Raw genomic sequence first — 25,799 nt, 5'->3', positions numbered from 1 at the left:
TGCAAAGCATTATACTCCAATAAAGTTGTTTAAGAAATTATATATATTAAAAAAAATGTAGACAGAAGAAAAGAATCTCTAATTCTGTCCCTGAGAGAGAACTTCTATTAATATTTTGGGGCAGTAGAAATTAAGGAGGCTTGATGGGTGGCGTTGCAGTTTTTCGAGAGTGATGGGTAAGACCTTTCAGAGGCAATGTTAAATAAGCAGAAACTTGCAGGATATGGACAAGTCAGGCCATTGAAAACTGGGGCTTAAACTTCCTAAATAGAGAGAGTAGTAAGTGCAGCGGCAGGGAAGCAGGAAATTTGTTGCTTAAGGAATAGGAAGGGAATGAGTTTTTTTGAAATGTGTGAGCAAGTGGAGAGTTCTAAGTGAGCTTGGTGAGGAAGGCAGGAGACCAATCATGCAGACCCCTGAAGGCCATGTGACCACGTTTGCACCTCCTTCCTTGTCCCCAGGGGACACCGAGAGGTTTTTCAAAGCAGGAGCAACACCATCTGGTGTATCTTTCTGGAAGATGACTCTGGCTGCCAGTGGAGAATGGACTGGGTGGAGTGCGGGGCTTGAGTGGAAGCAGAAACTAACGGCAAGGCTGACACAGTATTCTGGGAAGAGCTGACAGTGGCTCGGACTAGAGAAGTGGGGGAGGGAGAAACAGTTTGGACTTTAAAAAAACCGGATAGAACTAATAGAATTTTGTGATTCCATGTAAGGTGTGATGAAAAGTGAAATAAAGGATAACTGACCATTTTATATCAGAAATACATTGTATCTGTTGATTATTTTCATATTTAGTACTGATACCATAAAGTAAAATCCATGTAGTTCTCATAGAGTGTGAAGTGAGTCATTCTTAACGGTTTGTTGTATTAAAAAATATTATCAACCAATCTCTCCAGATATTGTTATAAGCATATACTTGGCCTAGATGTGTCCTCACATTTGAAATCAATATTCTTTTGCTCAGGCTGTGCAAATCTTCCTCAGAAGATTACTTTGTCAAAACTTTAAAAAAATATATTTTTTCTATTAAATGAGTAATTATTTGTTTTATTGTAAAAGTTAAGAAAATAAAGGTGGACAGAGAGAACATAAAAATGATCATTGGTAACCTTGCTACCTAGATATATACCTGTTAACATTCTGTGATAAAAACTTTTAGACAAGGACAGATTTATGTGAAGATAATGAAACTTGCATTATGTCCCTTTTCAGTGCTTGATAGGAGCCCAGGTAATTTTGTGTTCATCTTTTTGTATTCTTTACCTAAAATGGTCCCTTCCTCACATGGTATAAATTTTAGACTGTACAAAACCAAGGTCCAGCTTTATTTCCAGATTATTTATTTACAAGTAAATTTCATATTATGAAACATAGGGTCATATTTCTATTAACTTTTATCTACTAAAATGTTATCAATATCTTTCCATACTGTTGAATAGTTTACAATCATATTTTTATGAGGTGTTTTCTTTTGCCATATGTCTGTACCATAATGTGTTTAATTAAGTGACCAGATTTGAGACATTAAGATTGAGGAAAGCAAGTTTTCTACTTGTGTTTGATACTCATTAAATTCATGCTGTGGATCTCTTACTGGAAGGGACATATTATTGCTTCAAAAAGAATGAAATACCTAGTAACAAACCTAACTAAGGAGGCAAAAGACCTGTACTCTGAAATCTATAAGACCCCCATGAAAGAAATTTAAGATGACACAAACAGATGAAAAGATATACTGTGTTCTTGGATTGGAAGAATCAACATTGTTAAAATGACCATACTACCCAAGGCAATCTACAGATTCAATGAAATCCCTATCGTAATACCAGTGGCATTTTTCACAAAATTAGAACAAAAAATTTTTAAATCTGTATAGAAACACAAAAGACCCTGAATGGCCAAAACAATCTTGAGAAAGAAGAATGGAGCTGGAGGAATCATGCTCCCTGACTTCAGATTATACTACAAAGCTGTAAAAACAGTATGGTACTGGCACAAAAACAGACACATAGATCAATGGAGCAGTATAGAAAACCCAAAAATAAACCCACACGTTTATGGTCAGGAATATACAATGGAGAAAAGAGAGTCTCTTCAATAGTGGTGCTGGGAAAAATGGACAGTTATATGTAAAAGAATGAAATTAGAACATTCTTTAACAACACATGCAAAAATAAACTCAAAATGGATTAAAGAGCTAAATGTAAGACTGGATACTACAAAACTCCTAGAGGAAAACATAGGCAGAACACTCATTGATGTAAATTGCAGCAATATTTTTTTTGGATCTGTCCTAGAGTAATGGAAAAAAAAAACAACATATAGGACCTAATGAAACTTAAAAGCTTTTGCACAGAAAAGGAAACCATAATCAAGATGAAAATACAACCTATGGAATGGGAGAAAATATTTTCAAATGATGCAACAAACAAGGGGATTAATTTCCAAAATATACAAATAGCTCATGCAGCTCGATATCAAAAAAACAAACAACCCAATAAAAAAATAGGCAGAAAACCTAAACAGACATTTCTCCAAAGAAGACATATAGATGGCCAAAAGACACATGGAAAGATGCTCAATATAGCTAATTATTAGAGGAATACAAATCAAAACTACAATGAGGCAACACCTCACACTGGTCAGAATGGCCATCATTAAAAAGTCTACAAATAATGAATGCTAGAGAGGGTGTGGAGAAAAGGAAACCCTCCTAACACTGTTGGTGGGAATGTAAATTGGTGTAGTCACTGTGGAGAACAGAATGAAGGTTCATTCAAAAACTAAAAGTAGAGTTACCATATGATCCAGCAATCCCACTCCTGGACATATACCCAGAGAAAACTGTAACTTGAAAAGATATATGCACCCCAGTTCATAGTTCATAGAAGCACTATATACAATAGCCAAGACCTGGAAACAACCTAAATGTCCATTGACAGATGAATGGATAAAGAAGATGTGGTACATATATACAGTGGAATGTTACTCAGATGAATGGATAAAGGAGATGTGGAATATATGTATAAATATATATACACAATGGAATAAAAAAGAATGAAATAATGCCATTTGCTGCAACATGGGTGGACCTAGAGATTATCATATTAAGTGAAGTAAGTCCGACAGAGAAAGACAAATATCATATGATATCACATATAGAATCTTAAAAAATGATACTGATGAACTTATTTACAAAGCAGAAATAGACTCATGTACATAGAGAAAAAACTTATGGTTACCAAAGGGGAAAGTTGGGGGAGGGATAAATTAGGAGTTTGGGATTAACAGATACACACTACAATATACAAAATAGATAAAAAACAAGGACCTAATGTATAGAACAGGGGGCAATATTCAATATCTTATAAAAACCTATAATGGAAAAGAATCTGAAAAATGCTTTAAATATAACTATATATAACTGTATATTATATATAACGATATATATATATATATAAAATCACTTTGCTGTACACCTGAAATTAATACAGCATTATAAATCAACTATACTTCAATTTAAAAAAATAAAATTAAAATTTAAAAAAAGGGGAGAGATAACCTGGCATGCTGTGGTCAGGGGTTCTGGAATATTGCTGTCTACATGGCTATTTCTAGGAGTAGAGGTAAAATAACAGGTGAATCATTTGTTTCTTCAATATTTCTCTTACTGTTGCAGCAGTACTATGGATTTGGGTGAAGTTCAGATTGACTCTTACTTTGGTTAGAATCAATTAGATTTTCCATAATACATGAAATAATTAAATTAAAAATAATGCTTGGTAAAGTCTATTTAAAACATTTTCAATTAACAGCATGCTCATTAGAATTATTAGATTCTTAAATTATTAAATATGTTTAAAATATGATATCTGGCTATTTCAAAAAGGTAAAAATAGATTGGGTGGATGAGCTTTGCACACAGTATTTGCAGCATGCTTATTAGGTATTCACTTATATCAGCATGAACTCTTCTTTTTTTTTTTTTTTTCAACATCTTTATTGGAGTATAATTGCTTTAAATGGTGTGTTACTTTCTGCTGTATAACAAAGTGAATCAGCTATACGTATACATACATCCTCATATCTCCTCCCTCTTGCGTCTCCCTCACACCCTCCCAATCCCAACCCTCTAGGTAGACACAAAACACCGAACTGATCTCACTGTGCTATGTGGCCGCTTCCCACTAGCTATCTATTTTACATTTGGAAGTGTACATATGTCAATGCCACAATCTCACTTCGTCCCAGTTTAACATTCCCCCTCCTCATGACCTCAAGTCCATTCTCAACATCTGCGTCTTTATTCCTGTCCTGTCCCTGGGTTCTTCAGAACCTTTTTTTTTAGATTCCATATATATGTGTTAGCATATGGTATCTGTTTTTCCCTTTCTGACTTACTTCACTCTGTATGACAGACTCTAGGTCCAACCACCTCACTACAAATAAATCAATTTCGTTTCTTTTTATGGCTGAGTAATATTCAATTGTGTATATGTGCCACATCTTCTTTATCCATTCATCTGTCGATGGATACATAGGTTGTGTCCATGTCCTGGCTATTGTAAATAGAGCTGCAATGAACATTGTTGTACATGACTCTTTTCGAATTCTGGTTTTCTCAGGGTATACGTCCAGTAGAGGTATTGCTGGGTCGTACGGTAGTACTATTTTTAGGTTTTTAAGGAACCTCCCTACAGATCTCCATAGTGGCTGTATCAATCTACATTCCCAGCAACAGTGCAAGAGGGTTCCCTTTTCTCCACACACTCTCCAGCATTTATTGTTTGAAGATTTTTTGATGATGACCATTCTGACCAGTGTGAGGTGATACCTCATTGTAGTTTTGATTTGCATTTCTCTAATGATTAGTGATGTTGAGCATCCTTTCATGTGTTTGTTGGCAGTCTGTGTATCTTCTTTGGAGAAATGTCTATTTAGGTCTTCTGCACATTTTTGAACTGAGTTGTTTGTTTTTGGATATTGAGCTGCATGAGCTGCTTGTATATTTTGGAGATTAATCCTTTGTCAGTTGCTTTGTTTGCAAATATTTCTCCCATTCTGAGGGTTGTCTTTCCTTCTTGTTTATGGTTTCCTTTGCTGTGCAAAACCTTTTAAGTTTCATTAGATCTCACTTGTATATTTTTTAAAATTTCCATTTCTCTAGGAGGTGGGTCAAAAAAGATCTTGCTGTGATTTATGTCATAGAGTGTTCTGCCTATGTTTTCCTCTAAGAGTTTGATAGTGTCTGGCCTTACACTTAGGTCTCAATTCATTTTGAGTTTATTTTTATATATGGTGTTAAGGAGTATTCTAATTTCATTCTTTTACATGTAGCTATCCAGTTTTCCTGGCACCAATTATTGAAGAGGCTGTCTTTTCTCCACTGTATATTCTTGCCTCCTTTATCAAAGATAAGGTTACCATATGTGTGTGGGTTTATCTCTGGGCTTTCTATCCTGACCCAATGATTTTTATTACTGTTTTTGTGCCAGTACCATACTGTCTTGATTACTGTAGCTTTGTAGAATAGTCTAAAGCCAGGGAGCCTGATTCCTCCAGCTCCACTGTTCTTTCTCAAGATGGCTTTGGCTGTTTGGGGTCTTTTGTGTTTCCATACAAATTGTGAAATTTTTTGTTCTAGTTTAGTGAAAAATGCCATTGGTAGTTTGATAGGGATTGCCTTGAATCTGTACATTTCTTTGGAGAGTATAGTCATTTTCACAATGTTGATTCTTCTAATCCAAGAACATGGTATATCTCTCCATCTGTTTGTATCATCTTTAGTTTCTTTCATCATTTTCTTATAGTTTTCTGTGTACAGTTGTTTTGTCTCCTTAGGTAGGTTTATTCCTAGGTATTTTATTCTTTGTGTTGCAATGGTAAATGGGAGTGTTTGCTTAATTTCTCTTTTAGATTTTTCATCATTGTGTATAGGAATGCAAGAGATTTCTGTGCATTAATGTTGTATCCTACTACTTTACCAAATTCATTGATTAGCTCTAGTAGTTTTCTGGTACCATCTTTAGGATTCTATATGTATCGTATCATGTCATCTGCAAACAGTGACAGTTTTACTTCTTTTCTGTTTTGGATTACCTTTATTTCTTTTTCTTCTCTGGTGCTGTAGCTAAAATTTCACAACTATGTTTAGTAATAGTGGTGAGAGTGGGCAACCTTGTCTTGTTCCTGATTTTAGAGGAAATGTTTTCAGCTTTTCACCATTGAGAACGATGTTTTCTGTGGGTTTGTCACATATGGTCTTTATTACGTTGAAGTTCCCCCTATGCGTACTTTCTGAAGAGTTTTTATCATAAATGGGTGTTGAATTTTGTCAAAAGCTTTTTCTGCATCTTTTGAGATGATCATATGGTTTTTCTCCTTCAATTTGTTAATATGGTTTATCACATTGATTGATTTGCGTATATTGAAGAATCCTTCCATTCCTGGGATAAACTTCACTTGATCAGGATGTATGATCTTTTTAAAGTGCTGTTGGGTTCTGTTTGCTGGTATTTTGTTGAGGATTTTTGCATCTATGTTCATCAGTGATATTGGCCTGTAGTTTTCTTTCTTTGTGACATCGTTGTCTGGTTTTGGTATTAGGGTGATGGTGGCCTCCTAGAATGAGTTTGGGAGTGTTCCTCCCTCTGCTATATTTTGGAAGAGTTTGAGAAGGATAGTTGTTAGCTCTTCTCTAAATGTTTGATAGAATTCGCCTGTGAAACCATCTGGTCCTGGGCTTTTTTTAGTCACAGTGTCAATTTCAGTGCTTGTGATTGACATGTTGATATTTTCTATTTCTTCCTGGTTCAGACTCAGAAGGTTGTGCTTTTGTTAGAATTTGTCCATTCTTCCAGGTTGTCCATTTTTTTGGACATATAGTTGCTTGTAGTAATCTCTCATGATCCTTTGTGTTCTGCAGAGTCAGTTGTTACTTCTCCTTTTTCATTTCTAATTTTATTGATTTGAGTCTTCCTTTTTTTCTTGATGAGTCTGGTCAATGTTTTATCAATTTTTTTTATCTTCTCAAAGAACCAGCTTTTAGTTTTATTCATCTTTGCTTTCATTTCCTTCATTTCTTTTTCATTTATCTCTATTCTGATCTTTATGATTTCTTTCCATTTGCTAACGTTGGGGGTTTTTTTGTTCTTCTTTCTCTAACTGCTTAAGGTGTAAGGTTAGGTTGTTTATTTGAGATGTTTCATGTTTCTTGAGGTAGGATTGTATTATTATAAACTTCCCTCTTAGAACTGCTTTTACTGCATCCCATAGGTTTTGGGTCATTGTGTTTTCATTGTCATTTGTTCCTAGGTATTTTTTTATTTTCTCTTTGATTTTTTAGTGATCTCTTGGTTATTTAGTAGTGTATTGTTTAGCCTCCATGTGTTTGTATTTTTTACTTTTTTTTTCCCCTCTAATTGATACCTAGTCTTTTAATGTTGTGGTCAGAAAAGATGCTTGAAATGATTTCATTATTTTTAATTTATGAAGGCTTGATTTGTGACACAAGATATGTTCTATCCTGGAGAATGTTCCATGAGCACTTGAGAAGAAAGTGTATTCTGTTGTTTTTGGATGGAATGTCCTATAAATATCAATTAAGTCCATCTTGTCTAATGTGTCATTTAAAACTTCTGTTTTCTTATTTATTTTAATTTTGGATGATCTATCCATTGGTGAAAGTGGGGTGTTAAAGTCCCCTACTATGATTGTGTTACTGTCGATTTCCCCTTTTATGGCTGTTAGCATTTGCCTTATGTATTGAGGTGCTCCTATGTTGGGTGCATAAATATTTACAATTGTTCTATCTTCTTCTTGGATTGATTCCTTGATCATTATGCAATGTCCTTCGTTTTCTCTTGTAATAGTATTTATTTTAAAGTCTATTTTGTCTGATATGAGAATTGCTACTCTAGCTTTCTTTTGACGTCCATTTGCATAGAATATCATTTTCCATCCCCTCACTTTCAGTCTGTATGTGTCAGTAGGTCTGAAGTGGGTCTCTTGTAGACAGCATATATACGGGTCTTGTTTTTGTATCCATTCATCTTGTCTATTTCTTTTATTTGGAGTATTTAATCTATTTACATTTAAGGTAAGTATTGATATGTATATTCCTATTACCATTTTCTTAATTGTTTTGGGTTTGTTATTTTAGGTCTTTTCCTTGTCTTGTGTTTCCTGCCTAGAGAAGTTCCTTTAGTGTTTGTTGTAAAGCTGGTTTGATGGTGCTGAATTCTCTTAGCTTTTGCTTGTCTGTAAAGGTTTTAATTTCTCTGTTGAATCTGAATGAGCTCCTTGCTGGGTAGAGTAATCTTGGTTGTAGGTTTTTCCCTTTCATCACTTTAATTAGTTCCTGCCACTCCCTTCTGTCTTGCACAGTTTCTGCTGAAAGGTCAGTTGTTAACCTTATGGGGATTTCCTTGTATGTTATTTTTGCTCTTCCCTTGTTGCTTTTAATATTTTTTCTTTGTATTTAATTTTTGATAGTTGATTAATATGTGTCTTGGCATGTTTCTTCTTGGATTTATACTGTATGGGACTCTCTGTGCTTCCTGGACTTGATTGACTATTTCCTTTCCCATATTAGGGAAGTTTTCCACTATAATCTCTTTAAATATTTTCTCAGTCCCTTTCTTTTTCTCTTCTTCTGGGACCCTTATGATTTGAATGTTGGTGCATTTAATGTTGTCTCAGAGGTCTCTGAGACTTTCCTCAATTCTTTCCATTCTTTTTTCTTTATTCTTCTCTGAGGTAATTATTTTCAGTATTTTATCTTCCAGGTCACCTACCCATTTTGCTGCCTCAGTTATTCTGCTATTGATTCCTAGAGAGAATTTTTAATTTCATTCATTGTGTTGTTCATCATTGTTTGTTTGCTCTTTAGTTCTTCTAGGTCCTTGTTAAACGTTTATTGTATATTCTCCATTCTATTTCCAAGATTTTGGATCATCTTTACTATCATTACTCTGAATTCTTTCTTTGGTACACTACCTATTTCCTCTTCATTTGTTTGTTCTGGTGGGTTTTTACCTTGCTCCTTCTTCTGCTGTGTATTTCTCTGTCTTCTCATTTTGCTTATCTTACTGTGTTTGAGTCTCCGTTTTGCAGACTGCAGGTTTGTAGTTCCCATTGTTTTTGTTGTCTGCCTCCAGTGGGTAAGGTTGGTTCAGTGGGTTGTGTAGGTTTCCTGGTGGAGGGGAATGGTGCCTGTGTTCTGGTGGATGAGGCTTGATCTTGTCTTTCTGGTGGGCAGGAATATGTCCAATGGTGTGTTTTGGTGTGTTTGTGAACTTATTATGATTTTACTCATCCTCTCTGCTAATGGGTAATGTTGTGTTCCCGTCTTGCTAGTTGTTTGGCATGGCGTGTCTAGCACTGGAGCTTGCTGGTCTTTGAGTGGAGCTGAGTCTTAACATTGAGGCGGAGATCTCTTGGAGGGTTCTTGCTGACTGATATTACATGGGGCCAGAGGTCTCTGGTGGACCAATGTCCTGAATTCAGCTCTCCCACCTCAGAGGCTCAGGCCAGACAGCTGGCCAGAGCACCAAGACCCTGTCAGCCACAGGGCTGGAGAAGATGTGCTATAAGTTGGGTGTCAGCCACTGCGCTGTTGTAGCTCTGTCTCAGCTCTCTCCAAAAGTCTCCCATATACACTGGGTTTTTCCACCATTCCTCAGAATTTGCACATGACAGTCTGGGATTTGTAGATGTCCTCCTGATACTCTTCATTGAAATACCTTGCATTCATGGGGGTGAGAGATATGCTAATAGCATTGCTTCTCTTCATTTCAGAGACTGAGACAGTCTGAGCCTTCATGTGACCAAGTCAGGAGCAGCTGGCCAATGGTCCCAAAGAGATAACAATTCAGATTCCAAGAAGGCTTTCTGCAGCACCCGAGCAGTAGTCCCAGGCAGCTGCTCTGCTCAGCTGCAGCATCCTGACCAGGGAACTTGGTGAGACCCTCAAACGAGTATTTCTGCTGACCCTAGAGCCAGACTGGCCCACACAGTCAAGGAGCTGAGGAGAGCGTCTCCCAGCCACGTCTCACCAGAGGAGTGGACACCTGGAAGCTCTAACAGCATGAACTCTTAATGAAGAAACCAATAGTCTAATTTTAAAAAAAAAACTATATGGAGATAATTTTGAGAATCCCAAGAACACCTAAAAGAAAATGTGATTTAATTCCCCAGAGTACAGTGCTGTACCCTGAATTTTTAAGCTAACAATGGAAATATGTTACAAAGATGAAAAGATTCTGTTTTCAGATAATAACACAAACAATCAGATATCATTTCATGAAATGACTTAATATTGATAAATGTTAAGACAACAATTTGAATGTACCAGTTCAAAACTATTGTTCATCAAAGGGTTTGCAGTATTTCCTGGTTTATGAGCTGTCTCCATGATGTACACTACTGTATTTTTACTACTGGTGTTGATGGTTTACTCTGCAGGGTAAGTGACCTCCAGTCAATATAGCAGACTGAACCGATGTTGGAAATGTGACGAGCACATTCTCAACTCATGGAGTTGCTCCAGTGTAACCAAGTTAGAAAGCCAATAGTCCAGCTCAAAAGCAAAAAATAGAAATTCTGAGGAGCTAGAAACTAAGAGGAAACAAAGCCAGAGCCTGAGTGTGGGTTAAATCTGAAAGGTCCACAGATCTACTGAAACTTGATACAAGCTTAAAGGTTTATAGTTTCAAAAATGTGGTGAGAGCATGGGTGGAAGTCGAGGCCAAGGACCCTGAGTCCCCTGCCTACCCTCAAAGCTGTGAAAGTCTTAATAAGAGCCTAGAACAATTCTGTCCATTGGCCCAGGGACACAGCAACCACAGCAGATACCTTGGTAATGAGTAGAAAAAGTCATCTGTGAGGAAATGGAACACTGAACCTCTTCTGGAGGTGTGGAAGTTGAACCAAGAAATTTTTTTCAACAAATACTCATTTGTTGAGAATTTATGTTGTTAAGAACAGCTATATACTATTCTAAGTTCTTCACAAATATTAACTTATTTAATCCTGATAATGACTTTAGAGAAAAATTAGTTTAGAGAAAAGAGGCAAACACAAAACTGTAGCATGAGGCCTCCTCCACAGCTGAGGTCGCATGGAACTACCACAGGAAATAACTCTTGCTAAAGATGAGCTAAGCTGAAAATTACAAAGCACATATGAAAACAACCATGACAGAAAATCAGCAGACACAATGAATGGGAGAATTCATTTTCATTACAGATAATGGAGAGCTATGTGGAAATAATACCATTTTCTAGGTGACAGAAATTGAAGTTTTGATAGTTTAAGTGACCTACATCACACAGGCACTAAATGGGGAGCCAAGATTAAAATCTAAGCCCCAGAGACCAAGCTCTTGATCACTAGCCTGCATTATGTTTTCTACAAAATTAAGTTCCTTAAAAATACAATATAAACTTGCCAAAGTCTGAAGCTATAGATATTCTAAACATAGATAATCACCGAGACATATTTCTGTCAATAGTAGCCATAGTTAAGTTAAAAGTACTAGTTAAAGAATATACGTCTCAGCCCAGGCAAGTTCCTTTTCTCAATGTAAGGTACGCCTGTCATTAATTCCCTGATCAAGTTTTCTCTTCTTCTAGCTTCAAACTTAGCCTGATTTCCTCTCCCCATAGTTGCAAGCCCTTAATGAACACCTTGGCCTTATCAGAGGAGAGGCTTGTTTTTTTTCCTTCAGTCTCTGGTAAGTAACCCCCAAGCTTACTTCCAACAGTGGGTCTCCTTTACTCTCTGTAAAGGAAAATTTTCCAGCTCTCAGTTCTCTCCCAAACTGAACTAAATCTCATGAAAGAAAACATGGTGCCATGGTCTGAATTGGACTTTCTAAGATTTTCTCCAGTCAGGGTCAGTTTCCTTGATTACTCCAGGCAGGCACCAGTTTGCTCACTCCTCTCATTCATGTTTCTCCTTTGATAATGCCTATCTACATTCAGCAGACTTTTTCTCTCCAAACTTTCATTTGTGAAGGCCCTGTGCTGTCTCCTTGTATTGACTAGAATGGTTGATGGGACACAGTGCTAGTCACATCTACAGCCATTGACCTCGTGTCTCACTTTAATTACATCCTTCACCTTCTCACCATCCTGCACTGATACTAACTCTTTGGCTTAAGGACTTCTAATCAGGGCCACCTCTTAGCCTGTGGTTCTCATTGTCCTCATTCCATGGAGTCCAGCCCTCTGCTTCAGTTAGGCAGACATAGTTGCTCTGCCTTGCACCTGCTCCTCTCTTACAGTTAAGCCAGTGTAAATATTGATCTGCTCCTAACCTGGAATTTTCTCCCTTGCCTTTGTTGCTAAATCACTTTTTTTCTTTCTCTGGACAACCTTAATGTATGCTTTACCCTAAAGTTCCCATTTAGCTCAAAAATGCTATGAGTTCTCCCAAGAGCCTTCCAGACCAGCCACTGTAGGTTCTAGTAGATCCCTAACACTGCCCCAGCAAGGTCCTCTCACGTGACATAAACAGAGACCTATGTCAGCCACCATCAACAGCATGATAGAGTAGGTGTCCCTCCGAAGGCCAATAGAATGGGCAGGCTTTTCTCTGAATACTTCTTATCTTGGGGAGGAGGAGTGGAAGAGGAGAACACTTAAGAATGGGGTAAAATTCAGAAAGACTGAGTAATTACTCAAATGAGAGCTACATTGGATTGTCAAAATAAAGATTTTTTTCCCCCCTGCAATTTCTGCCATCACTGGAATTGGGAACTTAAAGGCAAGGGGGGAATATTTAAGTAACACAAAGGATGTTATTTTGTCTGCCCATATGATGACTTCGAATAATTTTGACCCATCTTCCATTGGTTGTTGGGAAGAGTCAGTGAGACAACATGTAAAGTGTCTTGCTCAGCATGGGGTACTCAAAGTTCAATAAAAGTTGATTTATGGAGTCCTGACATTTTTAAGAGGCTTTTTCTGCAGATGAAAACTCAGAACATCTTGTGTGACAAGGAAAAGATTTTCTTGGAACGACCAGGGTCTCAAAAAGGGGCAAAAATAGAAAGGAGAATAATAGGCGTGATAGGCAACTTCCTTTTTCTCACCTCTTGCAGGAGCCTGATAAATGAAATACGTCTGTGGATGTGAATGGATGGTGAGTGGCCATTAAAACCACTCCAGGTCACCACTATTTCCTAGGTTTTATGGCCAGTCCCACAGCTCCTCCTCACCACTGTATGGTCTCAGTATGGAGCTTTGATGGTGCTTGCTTTTTACTGCCAATTAGGAAAAGGACTGTTCCTTGATGGGTCATCCTCACTCTATAAAATTCTCTGGAAGAGTCCTTTGAGTCCTGAAGGAATGGGGCTGTTCACAGTGATGCCAATGGAGACGCATAGCTTTTTATAGGATTTACTCTCAAAAACACTGTTCAATATGAAAGATAAAAGAAGATCCTGTCTCATCAGCCCACTTCACCGTTCCTGGTTGTCCTGTGGGTTACAGGATCAGCATCTGAAGTTGCTGGTGACTTATTCTCAATGTAGATAAAGTCACAAAATAAAAGTTGGACAAAATTAATTAGGTCCGGGGTGGGGCAGAGCCATTGGAGAGGAAGGTTGTGTTGGAAGAGCATGCCTGTCACACGTGTCAGTGTTTCCTTCTAAGCTCTACGGAGACCGGAGCTCTGGGGCTGATGCCTGACTGTAACATTCCTTTTAATCTACAGGACTGATAATTACGTGGCAGCTCTTCCCAAGGGAATGTAACTAAAATAGGCCTCAGAGGTAAAATTACATTACTTCCAGCTGAAGATTTTTTCCTTAAAGGTTTGAATATATCTGAAATATATTTAAGTATATTTCTATTTTCTGAAATTTGGGTAAACTTGAGGTTATTCTGTCTTTGATTCTGTAATTTTGGGGCTTTAGCAATCTAGTGACCATATAATTCCAAATCCCAAATAAGAACGTTTGATAGGATATACTTTTTGGCTCAGGTAGTGGTCTGGGAGATGTCACAATATTAGAGCTTTTCTCTGAACTTAAACAAATGTTTTTGGGAATAACAGATGTAATAGTTACAACTAGGATTTATCCAGAATTTTGGACATTGTTCCTGTTGTCTTTCATCTCTATTAACATCAATTTTCAAATTGGTATAGCTCTTTCTTACTTCTAAAATATAAATTTGAAGATCAACTGCAGTAATATTTGTAAGAACTTTCAAATAAATAACATAATGAACAAACTTAAAGTTCCACGACATAAAACTGTTACTTGGTACAAAGAACCTGGGAGCTTAATAGGAAAGGGTGGCAAAGACTCTGTATGGAAAGGGAAGAGAAGCAGCATTATGGGAGGCCTGAAACTGCCATGTACTTATGACCCATGATCTCATTCGGTGATTTGCATTGATTACTTTTCTAAAGTTCAGCTAACATTAAACTAACATTTCTATTTTAAATCCAACTTTATTATGATATCATCATTCACATATCTTTGGGCTTTGGTTTGCTAATATTTTATTTAGAATTTTTGTTAATCTGTGTGCACAATTTCTCAGGCATACGTTTTTCCCCTCCCTTTTCTTCCTTTCGTTGTTTGTCTTTCTCTCCTTCTTACCTTTCCTCCCTACTTATCCCCTCCTTTCTTCATTCCTTCCTTCCTCCTTCTCTCTTTTCTGCTTTCCTTTATCTTTCCTTCTGAGCTCGGATTGATTCCAAAGCAACCTTCCCTGTAGTACTCTGGGGTGGGATTTGGAAGAAGATACTATGGATTTAATACTGGTTCATAATTACCCAGATGTTATAGTCATTTGGGGGTCTAAATTAAAGTGGGACAGTCTGATAAGATTTCTCACTTCTGTTTGGGCCTGCTCTAGACTTCTGTCACCTTGGCCTCACTAGGTCACATCTGTAGCCCAGTTTCTAGGTATTTGCACATGTCTTCAGAATAAAGGAGTTAGTTTAGTGCTCCTTAGGTACTCACTTTCCTTCTTGGGTTCCAGCTTTCTTCTCAAAAGGGCCTGGAAGTCTCCAGAATCTGTCAGCAATTCAACACTTTTAAGATTATATATTCACACATACTTATACATACATACATATATATATATATATATATATATAATTTTTTTCAGCAGAAATGTTGATGTCAATAGCCTATTACCAGAAACAACATATTTACAATATGTTTTTAATGATTCAACTAACATTTTTGTTGTGTTATAGCAGGAGGTTGTCAGGAAAACTGCCCTTGGTATTGCCAAAAGAGAAGGTCTCCATTTTGTGGGGGAGTTGTCTATTGAATGAGGGGGATCTCTATTAAGTACAATATTTGCTGTAATTACTATCATAAAAAAGTATGAGTGACTTGGGAGCACTCTGTCCTGGGCCCTTAGGCCAACACTGGGTTGCACAGCTCTGGTTAACATTAATATGATTGAGGTCATTTTTGTACTACATATAATTTATCCCCAAAGTGTAACTCATAAAAGGTATTAGGATGAAAATGAGCACAGTTAGACATGATTTCAAGTGAATATTGAAAAAAAAAAGACATCCAAGAAACTTTCTCAACAATGGGCCGATCCCGTCTTTTCATGGCCTTTGATCTGGCTTTGATTGTGCTCATCCATGGGGTTACAGGCAATCTATTCTTGACTTATCTCCCTGGCACTTGGAACACTTTGATTCTGGCTTAATGTAGGGTTTTAAATGTCTCTTTCTGCTCAGTGTTCACTACATTGCCATTTTATATTTACACATTCCTATGTCTATTATGTAACTGTAAATGTTTGCTCTGTTTTGTAAGATGATGCTCTTGGCAGAGAAAGTGAGCAATGGATACTATTCTCGATGAAGAAATAAATTCAAACCCACTAGTAATTTATACAAAGAGACATGCAAAGTATTACACATACAAGGATGCTTCTTAGGTTTGTTTCTGAAGCCTCTCTTAATAGAAACTCTTGTTTTGACTATGCCTATTGACCGAAAGTTCTAAAAAATTTTTCAACCTCTTGAGACTAAACTTTGTTTTGGTTTCCACCCACTTAACTTACCAAGGACAAGAGAATGCTTTTTGTGTGGATCCACTTAAAAATTTTTTTTTAACATCTTTATTGGAGTATAATTGCTTTAAAATGGTGTATTAGTTTCTGCTATATAACATAGTGAATCAGCTATACATTTACATATATCTCCATATCTCTTCCCTCTTGTGTTTCTCTCCCACCCTCCCTATCCCACCCCTCTAGGGGGTCACAAAGCACAGAGCTGATCTCCCTGTGCTTTGTGGCTGCGTCCCACTAGCTATCTATTTTACATTTAGTAGTGTATAAATGTCACTCTCTCACTTCTTCCTAGCTTAACATTCCTCTTCCCCATATCCTCAAGTCCATTCTCTACATCTGCATCTTTATTCCTGTTCTGCCCCTAGGTTATTTAGAAACTTTTTTTTTTTTTTTTAGATTCCATGTATATGTGTTAGCATACGGTATTTGTTTTTCCTTTTCTGACTTACCTCACTCTGTATGATAGACTCTAAGTCCATCCACCTCACTACAAAAAACTCAATTTCATTCCTTTTTATGGCTGAGTAATATTCAACTGTATATATGTGCTACATCTTCTTTATCCATTCATCTGTCGATGGACACTTAGGTTGCTTCCACGTCCTAGCTATTGTAAATAGGGCTGCAATGAACATTGTGGTACCTGAATCTTTTTGAATTATGTTTTTCTCAGGGTATATGCCCAGTAGTGGGATTGCTGTGTCATATGGTGGTTCTATTTTTAGTTTTATAAGGAACCTCCATAAAGCTTTCCATAGTGGCTGTATCAATCTACGTTCCCACCAACAGTGCAAGAGGGTTCTCTTTTCTCCACGCTCTCTCCAGCATTTATTGTTTGTAGATTTTTTGATGATGGCCATTCTGACCGGTGTGAGGTGATACCTCATTGTAGTTTTGATTTTCATTTCTCTAATGATTAGTGATGTTGAGCACCCTTTCATGTGTTTGTTGGCAGTCTGTATATCTTCTTTGGAGAAATGTCTATGTAGGTCTTGTGCCCATTTTTGGATTGGGTTGTTTGTTTTTTGATATTGAGCTGCATGAGCTGCTTGTATATTTTGGAGATTAATCCTTTGTCAGTTGGTTCGTTTGCAAATATTTCTCCCATTCTGGGGGTTGTCTTTTCTTCTTGTTTATGGTTTCCTTTGCTGTGCAAAAGCTTTTAAGTTTCATTAGATCCCATTTGTTTATTTTTGTTTTTATTTCCATTTCTCTAGGAGGTGGGTCAAAAAGTATCTTGCTGTGATTTATGTCATAGGGTGTTCTGCCTATGTTTTCCTCTAAGAGTTTGATAGTGTCTGGCCTTACATTTAGGTCTTTAATCCATTTTGAGCTTATTTTTGAGTATGGTGCTAAGGAGTGTTCTAATTTCATTCTTTTACATGTAGCTATCCAGTTTTCCTGGCACCACTTATTGAAGAGGCTGTCTTTTCTCCATTGCATATTCTTGCCTCCTTTATCAAAGATAAGGTGACCATAGGTGTGTGGGTATATCTCTGGGCTTTCTGTCCTGACCCATTAATTTATATTACTGTTTTTGTGCCAGTACCATACTGTCTTGATTACTGTAGCTTTGTAGTATAGTCTGAAGCCAGGGAGCCTGATTCCTCCAGCTCTGTTTTCTTTCTCAATATGGCTTTGGCTATTCAGGGTCTTTTGTGTTTCCATACAAATTGTGAAATTTTTTGTTCTAGTTCTGTGAAAAATGCCACTGGTAGCTTGATATGGATTGCCTTGAATCTGTAGATTGCTTTGGGGAGTATAGTCATTTTCACAATGTTGATTCTTCCAATCCAAGAACATGGTATATCTCTCCATCTGTTTGTATCATCTCTAATTCCTTTCATCAGTGTCTTATAGTTTTCTGCATTCAGGTCTTTGTCTCCTTAGGTAGATTTATTCCTAGGTATTTTATTCTTTGTGCTGCAATGGTAATGGGAGTGTTTCCTTAATTTCTCTTTTAGATTTTTCATCATTAGTGTATAGGAATGTAAGAGATTTCTATGCATTAATGTTGTATCCTGCTACTTTACCAAATTCATTGATTAGCTCTAGTAGTTTTCTGGTACCATCTTTAGGATTCTATATGTATACTATCATGTCATCTGCAAACAGTGACAGTTTTATTTCTTTTTTTCTGATTTGGATTCCTTTTATTTCTTTTTTTTTCTCTGATTGCTGTGGCTAAAACTTCCAAAACTATGTTGAATAATAGTGGTGAGAGTGGGCAACCTTGTCTTGTTCCTGATTTTAGAGGAAATGTTTTCAATTTTTCACCATTGAGAACGATGTTGGCTGTGGGTTTATCACATATGGCCTTTATTCCTTTGAAGTAAGTTCCCCCTATGCCTACTTTCTGGATGGTTTTTATCATAAATGGGTGTTGAATTTTGTCAGAAGATTTTTCTGCATCTTTTGAGAAGATTGTATAGTTTTTCTCCTTCATTTTGTTAATATGGTTTATCACATTGATTGATTTGCGTATATTGAAGAATCCTTCCATTCCTGGGTTAAACTCCACTTGATCAGGATGTATGATCTTTTTAAAGTGCTGCTGGATTCTGTTTGCTAGTATTTTGTTGAGGATTTTTGCATTTATGTTCATCAGTGATATTGGCCTGTAGTTTTCTTTCTTTGTGACATCTTTTTCTGGTTTTGGTATCAGGGTGATGGTGGCCTCCTAGAATGAGTTTGGGAGTGTTCTTCCCTCTGCTATATTTTGGAAGAGTTTGAGAAGGATAGGTGTCATTTCTTCTCTAAATGTTTGATAGAATTCGCCTGTGAAACCATCTGGTCCTGGACTTTTGTTCACTGGGAGATTTTTAGTCACCGTCTCAATTCCATTGCTTGTGGTTGGTCTGTTTATATTTTCTATTTCTTCCTGGTTCAGACTCAGAAGGTTGTGCTTTTCTAAGAATTTGTCCATTTCTTTCAGGTTGTCCATTTTATTGGCATATGGTTGCTTGTGGTAATCTCTCATGGTCTTTTGTATTTCTGCAGTGTCACTTGTTGCTTCTTTTTCATTTTTAATTCTATTGGTTTGAGCCTTCTCCCTTTTTTCTTGATGAGTCTGGCTAATGGTTTATCAATTTTGTTTATCTTATCAAAGAACCAACTTTTAGTTTTATTGATGTTTGCTATCGTTTCCTTCATTTCTTTTTCATTTATTTCTGCTCTGATATTTATGATTTCTTTCCTTCCTCTAACTCTAGGTTTTTTTATTCGTCTTTCTCTAATTGCTTTAGGTGTAAGTTTAGATTGTTTTTTTTGAGATGTTTCTTGATTCTTGAGGTAGGATTGTATTGCTATAAACTTCCCTCTTACAACTTCTTTTGCTGCATCCCATAGGTTTTGGGTCAGTGTGTTTTCATTGTCATTTATTTCTAGGTATTTTTTTATTTCCTCTTTGATTTCCTCATTAGTCTCTTGGTTATTTAGTAGTGTATTGTTTAGCCTCAATGTATTTGTGTTTTTTGCAGTTTTATTTTCCTCTAATTGATATCTACTTTTTTAACGTTGTGGTCAGAAAAGATGCTTGATACGATTTCATTTCTTTTAAATTTATGAAGGCTTGATTTGTGACCCAAGATATGATCTATCCTGGAGAATGTTCCATGAGCACTTGAGGAGAAAGTGTATTCTGTTGTTTTTGGATGGAATGTCCTATAAATATCGAATAAGTCCATCTTGTCTAATGTGTCTTTTAAAGCTTGTTTCTCCTTGTTTATTTTAATTTGAATGATCTCTCCATTGGTGAAAGTGGGGTGTTAAACTCCCCTAATATTATTGTGTTACTGTCGATTTCCCCTTTTATGGCTGTTAGCATTTGCCTTAGGTATTGAGGTGCTCCTATGTTGGGTGCATAAATATTTACAATTGGTCTGTCTTCTTGGATTGATTCTTTGATCATTATGCAATGTCCTTCGTTGTCTCTCTTAGTAATCTGTATTTTAAAGTCTATTTTGTCTGATATGAGAATTGCTACTCCAGCTTGCTTGCTTGCTTTCTTTCTTTCTTTCTTTCTTTCTTTCTTTCTTTCTTTCTTTCTTTCTTTCTTTCTTTCTTTCCTTCTTCTTTTTTTTTTTTGATTAGACAACCCTTTATTGAAGCCTCTGCATGGATTTGCTGGCTCTGAATGCTTGGGGAGCCTTGAAGTCTTCATCAGCTCTTTCTAGCTTCCGTCCTCTTTTTTTTTTTTTTTTTTCCAACATCTTTATTGGAGTATAATTGCTTTACAATTGTGTGTTAGTTTCTGCTTTATAACAAAGTGAATCAGTTATACATATACATATGTTCCCATATCTCTTCCCTCTTGTGTCTCCCTCCCTCCCACCTTCCCTACAGCTTTCTTTTGATGTCCATTTGCATGGAATATCTTTTTCCTTCCCCTCACTTTCAGTCTGTATGTGTCCCTAAGTCTGAAGTTGATCTTTTGTAGACAGCATATATATGGGTATTTTTTTTGTATCCATTCATTCAGGCTATGTCTTTTGGTTGGAGCATTTAATCTGTTTACATTTAAGTAATTATCAATACGACTGTTCCTATTACCATTTTCTTAATTGTTTTGAGTTTGTTACTGTAGGTCTTTTCCTTTTCTGTGTTTTCTGCCTAAGGAAGTTCCTTTAGCATTTGTTGTAAGGCTGGTTTGATGGTGCTGAATTCTCTTAGCTTTTGCTGTCTGTAAAGGTTTTAATTTCTCCATTGAATCTGAATGACCTCCTCGCTGGGTAGAGTAATCTTGGTTGTAGGTTTTTCCCTTTCATCACTTTAAATGTGTCCTGCCACTCCCTTCTGGCTTGCAGAGTTTCTGCTGAAAGATCAGTTTTAAACCTTATGGGGATTCCCTTGTATATTATTTGTTGCTTTTCCCTTGCTGCTTTTAATATTTTTTCTTTGTATTTAATTTTGATAGTTTGATTAATATGTGTCTTGGCATATTTCTCCTTGGATTTATCCTGTATGGGACTCTCTGCACTTCCTGGACTTTATTGACTATTTCCTTTCACATATTAGGGAATTTTTCAACTATAATCTCTTCAAATAGTTTCTCAGTCCCTTTCTTTTTCTCTTCTTCTTCTGGGACCCCTATGATTCGAATGTTGGTGCATTTAATGTTGTCTCATAGGTCTCTGAGAGTTACCTGAATTCTTTCCATTCCTTTTTCTTTATTCTTCTCTGAGGGAGTCATTTCCTCTATTTTATCTTCCAGGTCACTTACCCATTTTTCTGCCTCAGTTATTCTGATATTGATTCTTAGAGAGAATTTTTAATTTCATTTAATGTGTTGCTCATCCCGTTTGTTTGCTCTTTAGTTCTTTTAGGTCCTTGTTAAACGTTTCTTGTATTTTTTCCATTCTATTTCCAAGATTTTGGATTATCTTTACTATCATTACTCTGAATTCTTTCTCTGGTACACTATCTATTTCCTCTTCATTTGTTTGGTCTGGTGAGTTTTTACCTTGTTACTTCTTCTGCTGTGTATTTCTCTGTCTTCTCATTTTGCTTGTCTTACTGTGTTTGGCATCTCCTTTTCACAGGCTGCAGGTTCATAGTTCCCATTGTTTTTGGTGTCTGCCCCCAGTGGCTAAGGTTGGTTCAATGGGTTGTTAGGCTTCCTGGTGGAGGGGACTTGTGCCTATGTTCTGGTGGATGAGGCTGGATCTTGTGTTTCTGTTGGCCAGGACTATGTTTGGTGGTGTGTTTTGGGGCGCCTGTGACCTTATTATGATTTTAGGCAGCAGCTCTGCTAATGGGTGAGTTTGTGCACCTGCCTTGCTTGTTGTTGGGCATGAAGTGTCCAGCACTGTAGCTTGTTGGTCGTTGAGTGGAGCTGGTTCTTAGCATTGAGATGGAGATCTCTGGGAGAGCTGTTGGTGTTTGATATTACATGGGTACAGGAGGTCTCTGGTGGTCAGATTGCCTGAACTCGGCTCTCTCACCTCAGAGGCTTAGGCCTTGACACCCGGCTGGAGAATAAAGAGCCTGTCAGCCACACGGCTCAGAAGAAAATGGAGAAAAAAAAAAAAAAGAAAGTAACAAATAAAATAAAAAGTTATTAAGGAATAAAAAATTATTAGAAATAAAATAAGTAAAAAAGTAATAAAAGAAAGAAAGAAAGATGATAGCAACCAAAGCAATAAACAAATCCTCCAATAATAACAAGTGCTAAAAACTATACTAAAAAAAAAAAAAAAAAAAAAAATCAGACAGAACCCTAGGACAAATGGTAACAACAAAGCTCTACCTACAAAATCACACAAAGAAGCATACACATACACACTCACAAAAAGAGAAAAAGGAAAAAAAATATATCTATATATAAAAATGAAAAAAGAGAGCAACCAAATCAATAAACAAATAACCAATGCTAATAAGCTCTAAACACTAAACTAAGATAAACATAAAACCAGAAACAAATTAGATGCAGAAAGCAAACCCCAAGTCTACAGTTGTTCTAAAGTCCACCGCCTCTATTTTGGGATGATTCGTTGTCTATTCAGGTATTCCACAGATGCAGGGTACATCAAGTTGATTGTGAGGATTTAATCTACTGCTCCTGAGGCTGCTGGGAGAAATTTCCCTTTCTCTTCTTTGTTCGCACAGCTCCTGGGGTTCAGCTTTGGATTTGGCCCTGCCTTTGTGTGTAGGTTGCCCTCTCGTATCTGTTCTTCATCCAGACAGGTGGTTAAAAGAGAGGTTGATTCGGGGGCTCTGGCTCACTCAGGCTGGGGTGTGGGAGGGGTACAGAATGCAGGGCAAGCCTGCAGTGGCAGAGGCCGGTGTGATGTTGCAACAGTCTGAGACACACCGTGTGTTCTCCTGGGAAGTTGTCCCTGGATCATGGGACCCTGGCAGTGGCAGGCTACACAATCTTCCAGGAGGGGAGGTGTGGATAGTGACCTGTGCTTGCACAGAGGCTTCTTGGTGGCTGCAGAAGCAGCCTTAGCATTTCATGCTGCTCTCTGGTGTCTGTACTTATCGCCACAGCTCACGCCTGTCTCTGAAGCTCATTTAGGTTGTGCTCTGAATCCCCTCTCCTTGCACCCACTGAAACAATGGGCTCTTGCCTCTTAGGCAGTTCCAGACTTTTTCCCAGATTCTCTTCCACCTAGCTGTGGTGCACTAGCCCCCTTCAGGCTCTGTTCACACAGCCAACCCCAAGCCTCTCCCTGGGGTCTGACCTCTGAAGCCCAAGCATCAGCTCTCAGCCCTCACCCACCCCGGTGGGTGAGCAGAGAAGCCTCGCAAGCTGGTGAGTGCCAGTGGACACTGATCCTTTGTTTGGGAATCTCTCCACTTTGCCCTCTGCACCCCTGTTGCTGCTCTCTCTTCCATGGCTCTGAAGCTTCCCCTACTGCCCACCCCTTGTCTCCAATTATTGAAGGGGCTTCCTAATGTATGGACACTTTTCCTCCTTCACAGTTTCCTCCCAGAAGTGGAGGTCCCATCCCTATTCTTTTATCTCTCTCTTTTTTTTTTTTTTTCTTTTGCCTTACCCAGGTACGTGGGGAGTTTCTTGCCTTTTGGGAAGTCTGAAGTCTTCTGCCAGCGTTCTGTAGGTGTTCTGTAGGAGCTGTTCCACATGGAGATGTATTTTCGATGTATTTGTGGGGAGGCAGGTGATCACGTCTTACTCCTCTGCCATTTTGAAGATCCTCCTGAACATTCTTTTTTTCTTATCAGAATAAGTTATCATTTTTAGCCAAAATTCTCTTCTCTCCTTTTTACCCCTGAAACATTCCTCTGCAGAGCTGAATATATATGTGACATGCATCATACGGAAGGCTGTAAGAATGGCCAAAATCCAGAACACTGATAACACCAAATGCTGGTGAGGATATGGAGTAACAGGAACTCTCGGTCATTGCAAGGCTTCCTTACCCAAGACTTACTACAGAACTTGGCAACTGTCATCATTGAGTGTCCTGGAAAATGTCCGTCTCTGGAACACTGATGGCTTTCCTCCAACCAGGCAGCCCGTAAGGTCCAGCCTGGATCTACAGGTGACCTCATCCAATGAGAAAGATGAGAAGTGTGTGGCAGGCAGGGATGCCTGTGTTTTGCTTGGCATCCAGAGAAAGGGCAGCAGCAAGTGCCTGGTCCCAAGGATGCTGGAGGGTGCTGGGTCACACGGGTATGGTCCTAGCCTGGCATTACACTGGCTGGGCTGCACCAGTGGCACTGGAGGACCTCGCTGCCCACCTTCTCCACTTAAATTTTAAAATGGTTTAGACAGTGAGTTCCTGGAAGCTTCACACTGACTCATATCTCTGGGTCTTTGTCCATGCTTCTGTCTCTCTAGAATTCCCTTTCTCTCCATTCTGCCTGACGAATTCCTTCTTATCCTTTACAGCTGCTCTGGGAAAATTTCTTTGACTTTCTAATCTGTGTAGGTTTGTACATATGCATCCTTATTAGCCTGTATCTGTTCTACTATGTTGTAGTTAACATGTAAGAAACTCTGGCTATAGAGCCAAGTTGCACACACTCAAACCTAGGCTCCTTTAATGACAAGCTGTGTGACCATGGACAGACTACTTAACTTCTCTGTGTCTCAGTGTCTTCTCTGTAAAATAGGCTAGGAATTTTTAAAACAATAAGTAAGATAATATATGCAGATAACTTAATACAGTTTGGCATATAATTGGAGCTCAGTAAATGTATGCTATTATTTTTCCAAGCTCTTGGCACATTGTATTGAGATACTCAAATCTCCTATTGCCAGACTTAGCTCTCTTTGAGGTCAGACATTGTCTTTCATCTCTGCCTTCTTAACACCTGACATGGTACCTGACCCACGGCAGATTCTTAGGAAGAATAGAACTAAAGAGTGAATGATTTCTTGGTTCTAGAACTCTCAGGAGAGTTGCCAGATGGTTATAGGTGTTGAGATTTCAGTACTATATTTATGATCCTAAACTCCCATGTCTCCTCTAAAGGGTTCTGTTGGGATGGATTGTTGTACAGGAATTTATTATCATTTGTGGCCAAAGAAGTTGTGAATATCAATGATGTAGGTGTGTAAGTATGTGTCTGTTGTGCATGTGTGTGTGTGTGTGTGTGTGTGTGTATGAGTGTGAATGTGTGTGAGAGAGAGAGAGACAGAGAGAGAGAATGCAAGTTCCCTATGATAGCCAATCCTACCTGTAGCAATTAGCTAAAAATTAGTAGGGGCCAATATTGGCCATGAGTTCTTAGAGAAATGTTTACCAACCTTCTCCAGTGCAGATCCATGGAGACGTGGGTAAGTCTATAGCAGACATAATACCTTCACAGACATAGTACCTATCCCTTTCCACAGGTTACCCAGGTAGCCAATCCAACACATAGAACTGTCCATCAGCGTTCACTTTCAAACTCTATCACTGTTTTCAGTCTCCTGATGAGCATCAGGAGACCAAGCAGAGAGTCAGGGAGGGAAACTGGACAGAGAAACAATTATTGTTCATGTTGATGGCATGGCTGGAGCAAAGATGGTGAGGGTCTTAATGAACACCCAGCCTCCTAGTGATTGCCATCACTATTTCTTTTCTTTTCATCATGCTTTTGTTTGTCTCATAGGCTTCTAAGTATTCAGGAATTTGGGTTCTGCTGATGCCACTTTACTGAGGTTGCCCTGTTGCTGTTAAATGTTTGTGTTCCTTTTTTTAAAAAAATTGACGTGTAGTTGATTTACAATGTTGTGTTAATTACTGCTATATAGCAAAGTGACTCAGTTATACATAT

Source organism: Balaenoptera borealis (assembly GCF_965194805.1).
Source record: "Balaenoptera borealis genome assembly, chromosome: 11".
Lineage (NCBI taxonomy): Eukaryota > Metazoa > Chordata > Mammalia > Artiodactyla > Balaenopteridae > Balaenoptera > Balaenoptera borealis.
This window is presented reverse-complemented; position numbering follows the sequence as displayed.